This window comes from Apodemus sylvaticus, chromosome X, assembly GCF_947179515.1.
Source record: "Apodemus sylvaticus chromosome X, mApoSyl1.1, whole genome shotgun sequence".
Taxonomy (NCBI): Eukaryota; Metazoa; Chordata; class Mammalia; order Rodentia; family Muridae; genus Apodemus; species Apodemus sylvaticus.
The window spans coordinates 93,252,772-93,268,275 of record NC_067495.1 but is presented as its reverse complement, the minus strand read 5'-3'; positions in this window follow the sequence as shown (position 1 = coordinate 93,268,275).

The window sequence follows — 15,504 nt, the reverse complement described above, 5'->3', positions numbered from 1 at the left end:
ATATGGATCTATAGGAAATCTGATCAATAAGGTGGGCTTATGCTCAAGAATTATTATATTAATTTAATAATGACAGGAAAAGCATACCAGCTACAAAAGCAATCTTGAGATGAAGTCTCAATGGGACCATGCTTCACAGAGCTCACCTATCATAGACCATGCAAAAACAATGGGCCACATCCAGTATGGACACCTGTTTGCTTTAGCATTGCCTAGATGACTCCTGACAAAATGCAACAAATGCTTTTTTTTTTTTTTAATTTTTTTATTCGATATAGTTTATTTACATTTCAAATGATTTCCCCTTTTCTAGCCCCCCACTCCCCGAAAGTCCCATAAGCCCCCTTCTCTTCCCCTATCCCCCCACCCACCCCTTCCCAATTCCCCGTTCTGGTTTTGCTGAATACTGCTTCACTGAGTCTTCCCAGAACCAGGGGCCACTCCTCCTTTCTTCTTGTACCTCATTTGATGTGTGGATTATGTTTTGAGTATTCCAGGTTTCTAGGTTAATATCCACTTATTAGTGAGTGCATACCATGATTCACCTTTTGAGTCTGGTTTACCTAACCTAGTATGATGTTCTCTAGCTCCATCCATTTGCCTAAGAATTTCACGAATTCATTGTTTCTAATGGCTGAATAGTACTCCATTGTGTAGATATACCACATTTTTTGCATCCACTCTTCTGTTGAGGGATACCTGGGTTCTTTCCAACATCTGGAAATTATAAATAGGGCTGCTATGAACATAGTAGAGCATGTATCCTTATTACATGGTGGGGAATCCTCTGGGTATATGCCCAGGAGTGGTATAGCAGGATCTTCTGGAAGTGAGGTGCCCAGTTTTCAGAGGAACCCCCAGACTGATTTCCAGAGTGGTTGTACCAATTTGCAACCCCACCAGCAGTGGAGGAGTGTTCCTCTTTCTCCACACCCTCTCCAACACCTGCTGTCTCCTGAATTTTTAATCTTAGCCATTCTGACTGGTGTAAGGTGAAATCTCAGGGCTGTTTTGATTTGCATTTCCCTAATGACTAATTAAGTTGAGCATTTTTTAAGATGGTTCTCCGCCATCCTAAGTTCTTCAGGTGAGAATTCTTTGTTTAACTCTGTACCCCATTTTTTAATAGGGTTGTTCGGTTTTCTGGAGTCTAACTACTTGAGTTCTTTATATATATTGGATATTAGCCCTCTATCTGATGTAGGATTGGTGAAGATCTTTTCCCAATTTGTTGGTTGCCGATTTGTCCTCTTGATGGTGTACTTCGCCTTACAGAAACTTTGTAATTTTATGAAGTCCCATTTGTCAATTCTTGCTCTTAGAGCATACGCTATTGGTGTTCTGTTCAGAAACTTTCTCCCTGTACCGATGTCCTCAAGGGTCTACCCCAGTTTCTTTTCTATTAGCTTCAGAGTGTCTGGCTTTATGTGGAGGTCCTTGATCCATTTGGATTTGAGCTTAGTACAAGGAGACAAGGATGGATCAATTCGCATTCTTCTGCATGCTGACCTCCAGTTGAACCAGCACCATTTGTTGAAAAGGCTATCTTTTTTCCATTGGATGTTTTCAGCCTCTTTGTCAAGGATCTAGTGGCCATAGGTGTGTGGGTTCATTTCTGGATCTTCAATCCTGTTCCATTGATCCTCCTGCCTGTCACTGTACCAATACCATGCAGTTTTTAACACTATTACTCTGTAGTATTGCTTGAGGTCAGGGATACTGATTCCCCCAGATTTTCTTTTGTTGCTGAGAATAGTTTTAGCTATCCTGGGTTTTTTGTTGTTCCAGATGAATTTGATAATTGCTCTTTCTAACTCTGTGAAGAATTGAGTTGGGATTTTGATGGGTATTGCATTGAATCTGTATATTGCTTTTGGCAAAATGGCCATTTTAACTATATTGATTCTACCTATCCATGAGCATGGGAGGTTTTCCCATTTTTTGAGGTCTTCTTCAACTTCCTTCTTCAGAGTCTTGAAGTTCGTGTCATACAGATCTTTCACATGTTTGGGAAGAGTCACCCCAAGATACTTTATACTGTTTGTGGCTATTGTGAAGGGGGTCATTTCCCCAATTTTTTCTCAGCCTGCTTATCCTTTGAATAACGGAAGGCCACTGATTTGCTTGTGTTGATTTTATAACCTGCCACTTTGCTGAAGTTGTTTATCAGCTGTAGGAGCGCTCTACTGGAGTTTTTTGGGTCACTTAGGTAGACTATCATGTCGTCTGCAAATAATGATAGTTTGACTTCTTCCTTTCCAATTTGTATCCCTTTGACCTCCTTATGTTGTCGAATTGCCCGAGCTAGTACCTCAAGTACAATATCGAAAAGGTAAGGAGAAAGGGGGCAGCCTTGTCTTGTCCCTGATTTCAGTGGGATTGCTTCAAGTTTCTCTCCATTTAGTTTGATGCTGGCTACCGGTTTGCTGTATATTGCTTTTACTATGTTTAGGTATGGGCCTTAAATTCCTGTTCTCTCCAAGACTTTAAGCATGAAAGGATGCTGAATTTTGTCAAGTGCTTTTTCAGCATCCAATGAATTGACCATGTGATTTTGTTCTTTGAGTTTGCTTATGTAGTGGAATGCATTGATGGATTTCCTTATATTGAACCAACCCTGCATTCCCGGGATAAAGTCTACTTGATCATGGTGGATGATCGTTTTGATGTGTTCTTGGATTCGGTGGGCAAGAATTTTATTGAGTATTTTTGCATCGATGTTCATAAGGGAAATTGGTCTGAAGTTCTCTTTCTTTGTTTGATCTTTGTGTGGCTTTGGTATCAGTGTAATTTTGGCTTCATAGAAGGAATTGGGAAGTGTTCCTTCTGTGTTTTATTTTGTGGAATAGTTTGAAGAGTATTGGTGTTAAATCTTGTTTGAAGGTCTGATAGAATTCTGCACTGAAACCATCTGGTCCTGTGCTTTTTTTTGGTTGGAAGACTTTCTATGACTCCTTCTATTTCTTTGGGCGATATGGGACTGTTTAGATGGTCTAGTTGGTCCTGATTTAATTTTGGTATTTGGTATCTGTCAAGGAAATTGTCCATTTCCTCCAGATTCTCCAATTGTGTTTAGTACAGTCTCTTGTAGTAGGATCTGATGATTTTTTGGATTTCCTCAGTTTTGGTTGTTATATCTCCCTTTTCATTTCTAGATTTGTTAATTTGGATACTTTCTCTTTGCCCTTTGTTCAGTCTGGCAAAGGGTTTATCTATCTTGTTGATTTTCTCAAAGAACCAGCTCCTGGTTTTGTTGATTTTTTGTATGGTTCTCTTTGTTTCTACTTGATTGATTTTGGCCCCGAGTTTGATGATTTCCTGCCTTCTACTCCTCCTGGGTGAAATAGCTTCTTTTTGTTCCAGGGCTTTCAGGTGTGTCATTAAGCTGGTAATGTATGTTCTCTCCACTTTCTTTTTGGAGGCAATCAGGGCTATGAGCTTTCCTCGTAGCACTGCTTTCACTGTGTCCCATAGATTTGGGTATGGTGTGTTTTCATTTTCATTGTGTTCTAAAAAGTCTTTAATTTCTTTCTTTATTTCTTCCTTGACCAAGGTATCATTGAGTAGAATATTGTTCAGTTTCCACGTGTATGTGGGTTTTCTGTTGTTTTTGTTGCTATTGAAGACCACTTTTACTCCATAGTGATCTGATAGGAGGCATGGGATTAGTTCGATCTTCTTATATTTGTTGAGGTCTGTCTTTTGACCAATTATATGGTCGATTTTGGAGAAGGTGCCATGAGGTGCTGAGAAAAAGGTATATTCTTTTGTTTTAGGATAGAATGTTCTATATATATCTGTTAAATCTAATTGGTCCAAAGCCTCAATTAGTTTCATTGTGTCCCTGTTTAGTTTCTGTTTTCCTGATCAGTCCAGTGAGGAAAGTGCAGTGTTGAAGTCACCCACAATTATTGTGTTAGGTGCAATGTGTGCTTTGAGTTTTAGTAAAGTTTCTTTTACGAAAGAGGGTGCCCTTGCATTTGGAGCATAGATGTTCAGGATTGAGAGTTCTTCTTGTTTTATTTTTCTTTTGACCAGCAAGAAGTGTCCCTCAGAGTCTCTTTTGATGACTTTGGGTTGAAAGTCAATTTTATCTGATATTAAAATGGCTACTCCAGCTTGTTTTCTGAGATCATTTGCTTGTAAAATTGTCTTCCAGCATTTTACTCTAAGGTTCTGTTTGTCTTTGACCCTGAGGTGTGTTTCCTGTAAGCAGCCAAATGTAGGGTCCTGTTTATGTATCCAGTCAGTTAGTCTGTGTCTTTTTATTGGGGCATTAAGTCCATTGATGTTAAGAGATATTAAGGAATAGTGATTGTTACTTCCTATCATTTTTGACGTTATTTTTTAAATTTGATTGCTTAACTTCTTTTGGGTATGATGAAAGGTTACTATCTTGCTTTTTCCAGGGTGAAGTTTCCCTCCTTGTATTGGTGTTGTCCTCCTATTATCATTTGTATGGCTGGGTTTGTGGATAGATATTGTGTAAACTTGGTTTTGTCATGAAATATCTTAGTTTCTCCATCTACAGTGATTGAGAGTTTTGCTGGATATAGTAGTTTTGGTTGGCATTTGTGTTCTCTTAGAGTCTGCATGAGATCTGCCCAGGACCTTCTAGCCTTCATAGTCTCAGGTGAAAAGTCTGCTGTGATTCTGATAGGTCTTCCTTTATATGTTACTTGGCCTTTTTCTCTTACTGCCTTTAATATTCTTTCTTTGTTTAGAACAGTTGGTGTTTTGATTATTATGTGACGGGAAGTATTTCTGTTCTGGTCCAGTCTGTTTGGAGATCTGTAGGATCCTTGTATATTCATGGACATCTCTCTCTTTAGGTTAGGGACGTTTTCTTCCATAATTTTATTGAAGATATTTGCTGGCCCTTTAAGTTGTAAATCTTCACTCCCATCTATGCCTATAATCCTTAGGTTTGGTCTTCTCATTGTGTCCTGGATTTCCTGGACATTTTGAGTTACAAGCTTTTTGTATTTTGCATTTTCTTTAACTGTTGAGTCCATGGTTTCTATGGAATCTTCAGCATCTGAGATTCTTTCTTCTATCTCTTGTATTCTGTTGTTGATATTTGCATCTCTGTCCTTTGATTTCTCCCCAAGGCTTTCTATCTCCAAAGTTATCTCCCTTTGAGTTTTCTTAGTTGTTTCTACTTCTGATTTTAGATCCTGGATGGTTTTGCTTAGCTCCTTCACTTGCTTGTTTGTGCTTTCTTGTAATTCTTTAAGAGATTTTTGTGTTTCCTCTTTCATGACCTCAGCATGTTGACCAAAGTTCTCCTGTATTTCTTTAAGTGTTTTTTGCGTTTCCTCATTGTTGGCTTTTGTATTGTCCTGGATTTCTTTCAATGATTTTTCTGTTTCCTTTGCAAGGGCTTCTAACTTTTGATCCATTTTCTCCTGAATTTCTTTAAGTATGTCCTTCATGCGTTCCTGTACCAGCATCATGACCAGTGATTTTAAATCCAAATCTTGTTTTACTGGTGTGATTGGGTATCCAGGACATGTTGGTAGAGGAGAATTGGGTTCAGATGTTGCCATATTGCCTTGATTTCTGTTAGTGACGTTCCTGCATTTGCCTTTTGCCCTCTAGTTATCACTGGTGTTAGTTTGTCTTGTCAGTGCTGGACTCACCAGAGCAAGCTGACCCTTCCCAGTTGGCCTCTGGTGCACAGCTTAACTCCTCCACTGCCTGTAGACAGGGTGCTGCTGCTCAGGCTGTTCAGATCCCGAAGCAGGCTCCCGAAGGCTTCCTCTGGGGCCTGCTGGATTCACCTGAGCACACCAACTTCTCCCAGCTGGCTGCCCGGAAGCCCCTCTTGCCTCTTGCAGGACCTGTGGATGTGGGGCCGCCACCCAGGCTGATCTGGATCCAGAAGCAGAGAGAGTTGAGCTGAGGGCTCCCGCCTGAGGCCTTGCCCCAGATTGTGTCTGTGGACCAGATGGAGCCCGTGTGCGACCCCAGGGAGCCCAGATATTGTATGCTGCTGGGACCTCCCCTGTGTTCCGATCCCCCAACCAGGCTGGCGCACACAAGATTAGCCTGGCCTCCCAGGCACTGAGTCCAGGCAAAAGCCTGGGAATCCAAGGTCCGAGCAAAGTTCCCCTAGGGCTATGACTGTTAATTGGGTCTGCCAGGTGACCAGGATGGGGGGCATGCTTGCTCGCGCTCCAGGAAAGTGCCGGGAGAGTCTGCTGTGCTAACAACCTCCTGGGCGGGTTGACACACAGATGGCCCACAAAGCCACGCAGTTCTTGGGGTCAGTCCAGGGCCTGTTGGGGTCCAGACCACCGCGTTGTTAGCCTCAGGCTATGCTTGTTAGCCGTCTCTGCCCTCCTGAGAACTCTGGGTCCTGTAGGCAAAATGGCGGCGCACACACCAGCCTGTGCAAAAAAACCTCCTGACTGGGTTGGCACCCCGATGGCCCCCCGAACAGCCCAAGGCCTGGGTGCAGGCCAATGCCCGTCGGGCTCAGACCCCTGCGGTGTTGGCCTCGGATTATGTTTGTGTACCTCAATCTGTCCGATCTGTCTGGAGTCTGAAACCAAGAGGGAGGTGAGCATCTCCTGTATGGCAGGAGGCCGAGTTCTGAAGTGGCTTCCTTGGAGCAAAAGGCTCCGCAAAACCACAGCTGCTTGTAGCCCGGTCAGTGGTCAGTGGTCTTGGGCACAGGGCCCTACAGGACCCTGTGTTGCCTTGGTTCCACTGCTGATGGCCGTTCGGCTGGACGAGCCACGGCGGAACTGCCTGACAGAAACATTTTTATGACTACCAGATTAACTGTAAATTTTCCATGATAATCTTCAAGTTTATCATGTTATTCTGTATTTTTCTACAATTGTATTAAATTTATTTATCATGAAAATTTTCAGTCTTGTCATAACATATTGCTACTTCCTTTTAAAAACAAGTAAGCAACGATTTTTTGACTACCATTTTTCTCAATAATATTCTAAAAATATTTTCACAGTGGACATATTTTTCTATATATTTCTTCAATATTATCAGAAATATTTTCAATGTAAATCTTCAATTTTACCATAAATTGTTTTTACTTCCTTTGTATAAAGAAAAAGAAAACACACAATGTTTAAAGTCTGTACTGAATTAGCAGGAAGGAATAAATATTTGAACCCACAGAACCATCGCTATTTAATGAAAATTACAAAGCTAAGAAGAAGATACTACACCTTGATGTTCCAGGTAGACTCTAAAAGAAAACAACTTGGCCATTGTCCTTGGTTTACTAACTCACCCAGTTGGAAAACACTAACGATAAAAGCACCACATCCTTTAGCTAAAGAAAAAAAAATACCTCTATCTAAAAGTTAATTAAAAAAAAATAGTTCCACCTGGCTAGGTTTTCAAAGTCAGAGGAGAGTACTTCTGGGCATTATAGGAATGAAATCTTACCCATGTTCTTACAGTGTGATGAAAATAGCATGCTCTGACAATGCCTTTACAGTCAAGAGCTACTCCAATGTTGTCATGGTTATACAACCATTATGATGTAAACATCCACACTCTTAGTTGGTTTGAGGCCTGGTTAACATGAGGGATTTTAACATCTTGTACTGATATTGGAGGTAAAGGCTTGTGGATAGGAAGTTCACAGGTTATAGCATAGAGCCTAGTATAATTTTGCTCCTGGGAATGGTGTAGCATTTCCTTTTATGCTTATGTTTATACACATAGATTGCTAGGAACCTTAGTCCAAAAAGTTTCTTTTGAAGTGTATAACTTTTCAGTGTTTAGAGATTAAGTGACAGTGAAAGTGAAATTCAAAAGGATACCACAATGACACCTTTGCTCCATCCAAACCTCAGGGATCAGCAAAAAAAAAAAAAAAAAAAAAAAAAATGGACAAGGGAAGAACAGTGTAAGGGATACAAAATGAGCAATGCTCTGAAATGCACACTTCAGTACAGGAATGTGGGTACTTAGTTCATGAACACATACCAACTGTGTTTATCTATTTATCCATATAAGACAAGACACCCATAACATTGCGAATAATTAAGCGGATGTGTTCCTCATTCTCTACCTCTTAGGAGGATAAAGTTTCTTGTGGAAGCACTTTGGAGGGCTGTTCTAACAAATTAGCAGCTTTTCTATATTCTAGAGTATACACTCATATCCAAGTTCACATGGGCAGCACGAATTGACCTTAGTGAATTACCAACTATGAAATACGACATGAAATAGGGTGGGGTAAATTTGAGGGAAAATAAAGGGTGTTTCCTTTGCAAGGGCTTCTAACTTTTGATCCATTTCCCCCTGGATTTCTTTAAGTATGTCCTTCATGCGTTCCTGTACCAGCATCATGACCAGTGATTTTAAATCCAAATCTTGTTTTACTGGTGTGATGGGGTATCCAGGACATGTTGGTAGAGGAGAATTGGGTTCAGATGTTGCCATATTGCCTTGATTTCTGTTAGTGACGTTCCTGCATTTGCCTTTTGCCATCTAGTTCTCACTGGTGTTAGTTTGTCTTGTCAGTGCTGGACTCACCAGAGCAAGCTGACCCTTCCCAGTTGGCCTCTGGTGCACAGCTTACCTCCTCCACCGCCTGTAGACAGGGTGCTGCTGCTCAGGCTGTTCAGATCCCGAAACAGGAATCCGAAGCCTTCCGCTGGGGCCTGCTGGATTCACCTGAGCACACCAACTTCTCCCAGCTGGCTGCCCGGAAGCCCCCCTAGCCTTTTGCAGGACCTGTGGAACTGGGGCCGCCACCCAGGCTGATCTGGATCCAGAAGCGGAGAGAGTTGAGCTGAGGGCTCCCACCTGAGGCCTTGCCCCAGATTGTGTCTGTGGACCAGATGGAGCCCGTGTGCACCCCCAGGGTGCACAGACATTTTATGCTGCCAGGACCTCCCCTGTGTTCTGACCACTCAGATGGCCAGCCGATCCCCCAACCGGGCTGGTGCACACAAGATTAGCCTGGCCTCCCAGGCCCTGAGTCCAGGCAAAAGCCTGGGAGTCCAAGGTCTGAGCAAAGTTCCCCTAGGGCTATGACTGTTAATTGGGTCTGCCAGGTGACCAGGATGGGGGGCGTGCTTGCTCGCGCTCCAGGAAAGTGCCGGGAGAGTCTGCTGTGCTAACAACCTCCTGGGCGGGTTGACACACAGATGGCCCACCAAGCTGCCCAGTTCTTGGGTTCAGTCCAGGGCCTGTTGGGGTCCAGACCACCGCGTTGTTAGCCTCAGGCTTTGCTTGTTAGCTGTCTCTGCCCTCCTGAGCACTCTGGGTCCTGTAGGCAAAATGGCGGCGCGCACACCAGCCTGTGCAAAAAAACCTCCTGGCTGGGTTGGCACCCCGTTGGCCCCCCGAACAGCCCAAGGCCTGGGTGCAGGCCAACGCCCGTCGGGCTCAGACCCCTGCGGTGTTGGCCTCGGATTATGTTTGTGTACCTCAGTCTGTCCGATCTGTCTGGAGTCTGAAACCAAGAGGGAGGTGAGCATCTCCTGTCTGGCAGGAGGCCGAGTTCTGAAGTTGCTTCCTTGTAGCAAAAGGCTCCGCAAAACTGCATCGGCTTGTAGCCCGGCTGGTCAGCGAAGGTCAGTGGTCTTGAGCACAGGGCCTAACAGGACCCTGTGTCGCCTTGGTCCCACTGCTGATGGCCCTTCGGCTGGACGAGCCACTGCTGAACTGCCCGAGAGAAACATTTTTATGACTACCAGATTATCTGTAAAATTATCCATGATAATCTTGAAGTTTATCATGTTATTCTGTATTTTTTTACAATTGTATTAAATGTATTTATCATGAAAATTTTCAGTCTTGTCATAACATATTGCTACTTCCTTTTAAAAACAAGTAAGCAACGATTTTTTGTCTACCATTTTTCTCACTAATATTCTAAAAATATTTTCACAGTGGACATATTTTTCTATATATTTCTTCTATATAATCGGAAATATTTTCAATGTAAATCTTCAATTTTACCATAAAATGTTTTTACTTCCTTTGTATAAAGAAAAAGAAAACACACAATGTTTAAAGTCTGTTCTGAATTAGCAGGAAGGAATAAATACTTGAACCCATAGAACCATCACTATATAATGAAAATTACAAAGCTAAGAAGAAGATACTACACCTTGATGTTCCAGTTAGATTCTAAAAGGAAACAGCTTGGCCATTGTCCTTGTTTAACTAAGTCACTCAGATGGAAAACACTAATGATAAAAGCACCACACCCTTTAACTAAAGACAAAAAAATACCTCTATCTAAAAGTTTAAAAAAAAAATGGTTCCCCCTGGCTAGGTTTTCCAAAGTCAGAGGAGAGTACTTCTGGGCATTATAGGAAAAAAATCTTACCCATGTTCTTACACTGTGATGAAATTGCATGCTCTGACAATGTCTTTACAGTCAAGAGCTACTCCAATGTTGCCATGGTTATACAGCCGTTATGATGTAAACATCCACTCTCTTAGTTGGTTTGAGGCCTGGTTAACATGAGGGATTTTAACATCTGGTACTGAAATTGGAGGTAAAGGCTTGTGGATAGGAAGTTCACAGGTTATAGCATAGAGTCTACTATAATTTTGCTCATGGGGATGGTGTTGCATTTCCTTTGATGCTTATGTTTATACACATAGATTGCTAGGAACCTTAGTCCAAAAGTTTCTTTTGAAGTGTATAACTTTTCAGTGTTTAGAGATTAAGTGACAGTGAAAGTGAAATACAAAAGGATACCACAATGACACCTTTCCTCCATCCAAATCTCAGGGATCAGCAAAAAAAAAAAAAAATGGACAAGGGAAGAACAGTGTAAGGGATACATAATGAGCAATGCTCTGAAATGCACACTTCAGTACAGAAATATGGGCACTTAGTTCATGAACACATACCAACTGTGTTTATCTATTTATCCATATAATACAAGACACACAGAACTATGCAAATAATTAAGCTGATGTGTTCCTCATACTCTACCTCTTAGGAGGATAAAATTTTAGGTGGAAGCTCTTTGGAGGGCTGTTCTAACAAATTAGCAGCTTTTCTATATACTAGAGCATAGTCTCATATCCAAGTTCACATGGGCAGCACGAATTGACCTTAGTGAATTACCAACTATGAAATATGACATGAAATAGGGTGGGGTAAATTTGAGGGAAAATAAAGGGTGTTTAATATAGTAAACAGAAGCAAGTTAAGATTGTTTTTCAGTGTTTGGAAGTACGAGAATTTATTTGGTTGTTAATAATTTCAGACCTTTAAAACAAGAACAATCGCTTCTTCTTTCTGTCTCTGGTTTTGAAACATCCTTTGCCAAAGTGGGTCATATCCAAGTGGTACAAAGAGGTATCAAACCACTCATGAGGGCAGAGAGGACATATAACACAGGCAGGACCACATGCACTAATCAGAGAAAATAGACTGAAGCACTGAGTGTATAAGAGGCTAGGAAAATCCTGGGACAGGAGAATTCCCAGTTCCATCTGAACACAGACACGATTGTCACCAGAATATGATTGTCACCAGAATATGATACCACACTTTGAATTTCCAAGTATTTTCCAAAATAACACAACCTGGTCATAGTCCTTGTTTAACAAATTCAACCTCATTGAAAGCCCTAATGTTAATCGCACCACACCCTTTAACTAAAGACACAGAAAACTCAATCTCAAACTTTCTAGGAATTATGTTTCATCGGGATAGCCTTACATAGTTAGAATAGAATAAAAACCTTATCCATTTTCTTACATGGAAAATATGCATTCTATGATGGAACCAGCATTCTATGACACTACCTTTAGAGTCAAGAGCTTCTCTGCTGTTGCCATGGTTATACAACCATTATGAGGTAAACATGCACACTCCTAGTGGGTTTGAGAACTCATTAAGATGAGGATTTTTAATGTTTGATATTGACATTGTTGTTAAATCACGTGGATATGGTGATAATAAGTTATAGGACAGAACCTACTATAATTTTGCTCATGGTGATGGAGTAACATTTTCTTCTATATATATATACACAAAGAATTTTAGGAACCTTATTACAAAAGGCCTGTTTTGAACGGTGCATCAATTTTAGTAAAGACCATCAACTTTCAAGTGTTTAGAGATTGAATGACAGTGGAAGTGAAATCCCAAAGGAAACCGCAATGCCACTTTTCACACTGTCCAAATCACAGAGAAATACACAAAAGAGGACAAGGGAAGCACAATATAAGGGATGCTAAATGAGCATTGTTGTGAAATGCTTACTTCCATACAGGAATATGAGCACTTAGTTCTTGAACTCACAGCAACTGTGATTATATAGCTATTCATATAAGACCAGAGAGCCAGAATTTTACAAATACTTAATGGGATGTTTTCTCCATCCTTCTCCTCTTAAGAGGATAAAGGGGCCGTTGGAAGTTGTGTGCAGGTATGTTCTAACTAATGAGCAGCATTTCTGTGTTCCAGTGGATAGACTCTTATCCAAGTTCACATGGGCAGCAGTAATTGAACTTAGGGAATTATCACATATTAAAGATGACATGAAATTGGGAGGGACATATTAGACCGAAATTAAATGGTGTTTAACAGAGTAAATAGTTGCATGTTAAGATATTATTTCAGTGTATGGAGGCATGAAAATTTATATGGGAAGTGGCAAATTGATATCATTTAAACCCAGAATCATTGCTTCTTCTTTCTCTCTCTGGTTTGTTAATATCGTCTTCCAGATTTGGCCATATCCAAATGGTGCACAGAAGTAACTAACCACTCAGGAGTGCAGAGAGGCCAGATAAAACATGTGTTACCACCCATACTACTCAGTGAAACAGCATGAATGCCTGAGGTCATAAGATTCTTGGAGCAGCCTTGGACAGGAGACTTCCCATTTCCATCTATACTCAGACCTGATAGGGCCATAGAACTACATAGGCAAATAGAAAAACAACAGAGCTGGTCTAACAAGAGTATGCACATACCTGTCTACACCGAGAGAACAGGGCTCCCAGGATCAAAGAGAGGCTATATGATAGATTATCCATATTCAGAGACAGCTATATATATATCAGAAATGTTTGTAATTACAATTTTTATCAATTTGGCAATAGTTTATGCCTATCAATATATCTGTATACTTTTCTATGATATAGTCAAATTTAACATGCTTTTCTTCATATTCCTGAAGTTTATTAGAAATTCTTCCCAAGTAAACATCAATTTTATTAGAAAATGTATATAATTCTTCCATCAAGAAAGAGAGAAACATTTTCATGCCTACCAGATTATCTGTAAAATTTTCCATGATAATCTTCAAGTTTATCATGTTATTCTGTATTTTTCTACAATTGTATTAAATGTATTTATCATGTAAATTCTCAGTCATGTCATAACATATTGCTACTTCCTTTTAAAAACAAGTAAGGAGCGATTTTTTTGTCTACCATTTTTCTCACTAATATTCTAAAAATATTTTCACAATGGACATGTTTTTCTATATATTTCTTCAATATTATCGCAAATATTTTCAATGTAAATCTTCAATTTTACCATAAAATGTTTTTACTTCCTTTGTATAAGGAAAAAGAAAACACATAATGTTTAAAGTCTGTTCTGAATTAGGAGGAAGGAATAAATACTTGAACCCACAGAACCATCGCTATATAATGAAAATTACAAAGCTAAGAAGATACTACACCTTGATGTTCCAGGTAGATTCAAAAAGAAAACAACTTGGGCATTGTCCTTGGTTTACTAAGTAACCCAGATGGAAAACACTAATGATAAAAACACCACACCCTTTAACTAAAGACAAAAAAAATACCTCTATCTAAAAGTTAATAAAAAAAAAAATTGTTCCACGTGGCTAGGTTTTCCAAAGTCAGAGGAGTGTAGTTCTGGGCATTATAGGAAAAAAATCTTACCCGTATTCTTACACTGTGATGAAAATAGCATGCTCTGACAATGCCTTTACTGTCAAGAGCTACTCCAATGTTGCCATGGTTATACAGCCATTATGATGTCAACATCCACCCTCTTAGTTGGTTTGAGGACTGGTTAACATGAGGGATTTTAACATCTGGTACTGAAATTGGAGGTAAAGGCTTGTGGATAGGAAGATCACAGTTTATAGCATAGAGCCTACTATAATTTAGCTCATGGGGATAGTGTAGCATTTCCTTTTATTCTTATGTTTATACACATAGATTGCTAGGAACCTTAGTCCAAAAAGTTTACTTTGAGGTGTATAACTTTTCAGTGTTTAGAGATTAAGTGACAGTGAAAGTGAAATACAAAAGGAGACCACAATGAAACCTTTCCTCCATCCAAAGCTCAGGGATCAGCAAAAAAAAATGGACAAGGGAAGAACAGTGTAAGGGATACAAAATGAGCAATGCTCTGAAATGCACACTTCAGTACTGAAATATGGGCACTTAGTTCATGAACAAATACCAACTGTGTTTATCTATTTATCCATATAAGACAAGACACATAGAACTATGCAAATAATTAAGCGGATGTGTTCCTCATACTCTACCTCTTAGGAGGATAAAGTTTCAGGTGGAAGCTGTTTGGAGGGATGTTCTAGCAAATTAGCAGCTTTTCTAAATTCTAGAGTATAGACTCATACCCAAGTTCACATGGGCAGCACGAATTGACCTTAGTGAATTACCAACTATGAAATACGACATGAAATAGGGTGGGGTAAATTTGAGGGAAAATAAATGGTGTTTAATATAGTAAACAGAAGCAAGTTAAGATTGTTTTTCAGTGTTTGGAAGTACGAGAATTTATTTGGTTGTTAATAATTTCAGACCTTTAAAACAAGAACCATCGCTTCTTTTTTCTGTCTCTGGTTTTGACACATCCTTTGCCAAAGTGGGTCATATCCAAGTGGTACAAAGTGGTATCAAACCATTCATGAGGGCAGAGAGGACATATAACACAGGCAGGACCACTTGCACTAATCAGAGAAAATAGACTGAAGCACTGAGGGTATAAGAGGCTAGGAAATGCCTGGGACAGGAGAATTCCCATTTCCATCTGAACACAGACACGATTGTCACCAGAATATGATTGTCACCAGAATGTGATACCACACTTTGAATTCCCAAGTATTTTCCAAAGTAACACAACTTGGTCATTGTCCTTGTTTAACAAACTCAACCTCATTGAAAGCCCTAATGTTAATGGCACCACACCCTTTAATTAAAGACACAGAAAACTCAATCTCAAAGTTTCTAGGAATTATGTTTCATCTGGATATCTTTACACAGTCAGAATAGAATAAAAATCTTATCCATTTTCTTACATGGAAAACATGCGTTCTATGATGTAAACAGCATTCTATGACACTGCCTTTACAGTCAAGAGCTTCTCTGCTGTTGCCATGGTTATACAACTATTATGAGGTAAACATGCACACTCCTAGTGGGTTTGAGACCTGATTAACATGAGGATTTTTAATGTCTGATACTGACATTGTTGTTAAATCACATGGATATGGTGATAATAGGTTATAGGACAGAACCCACTATAATTTT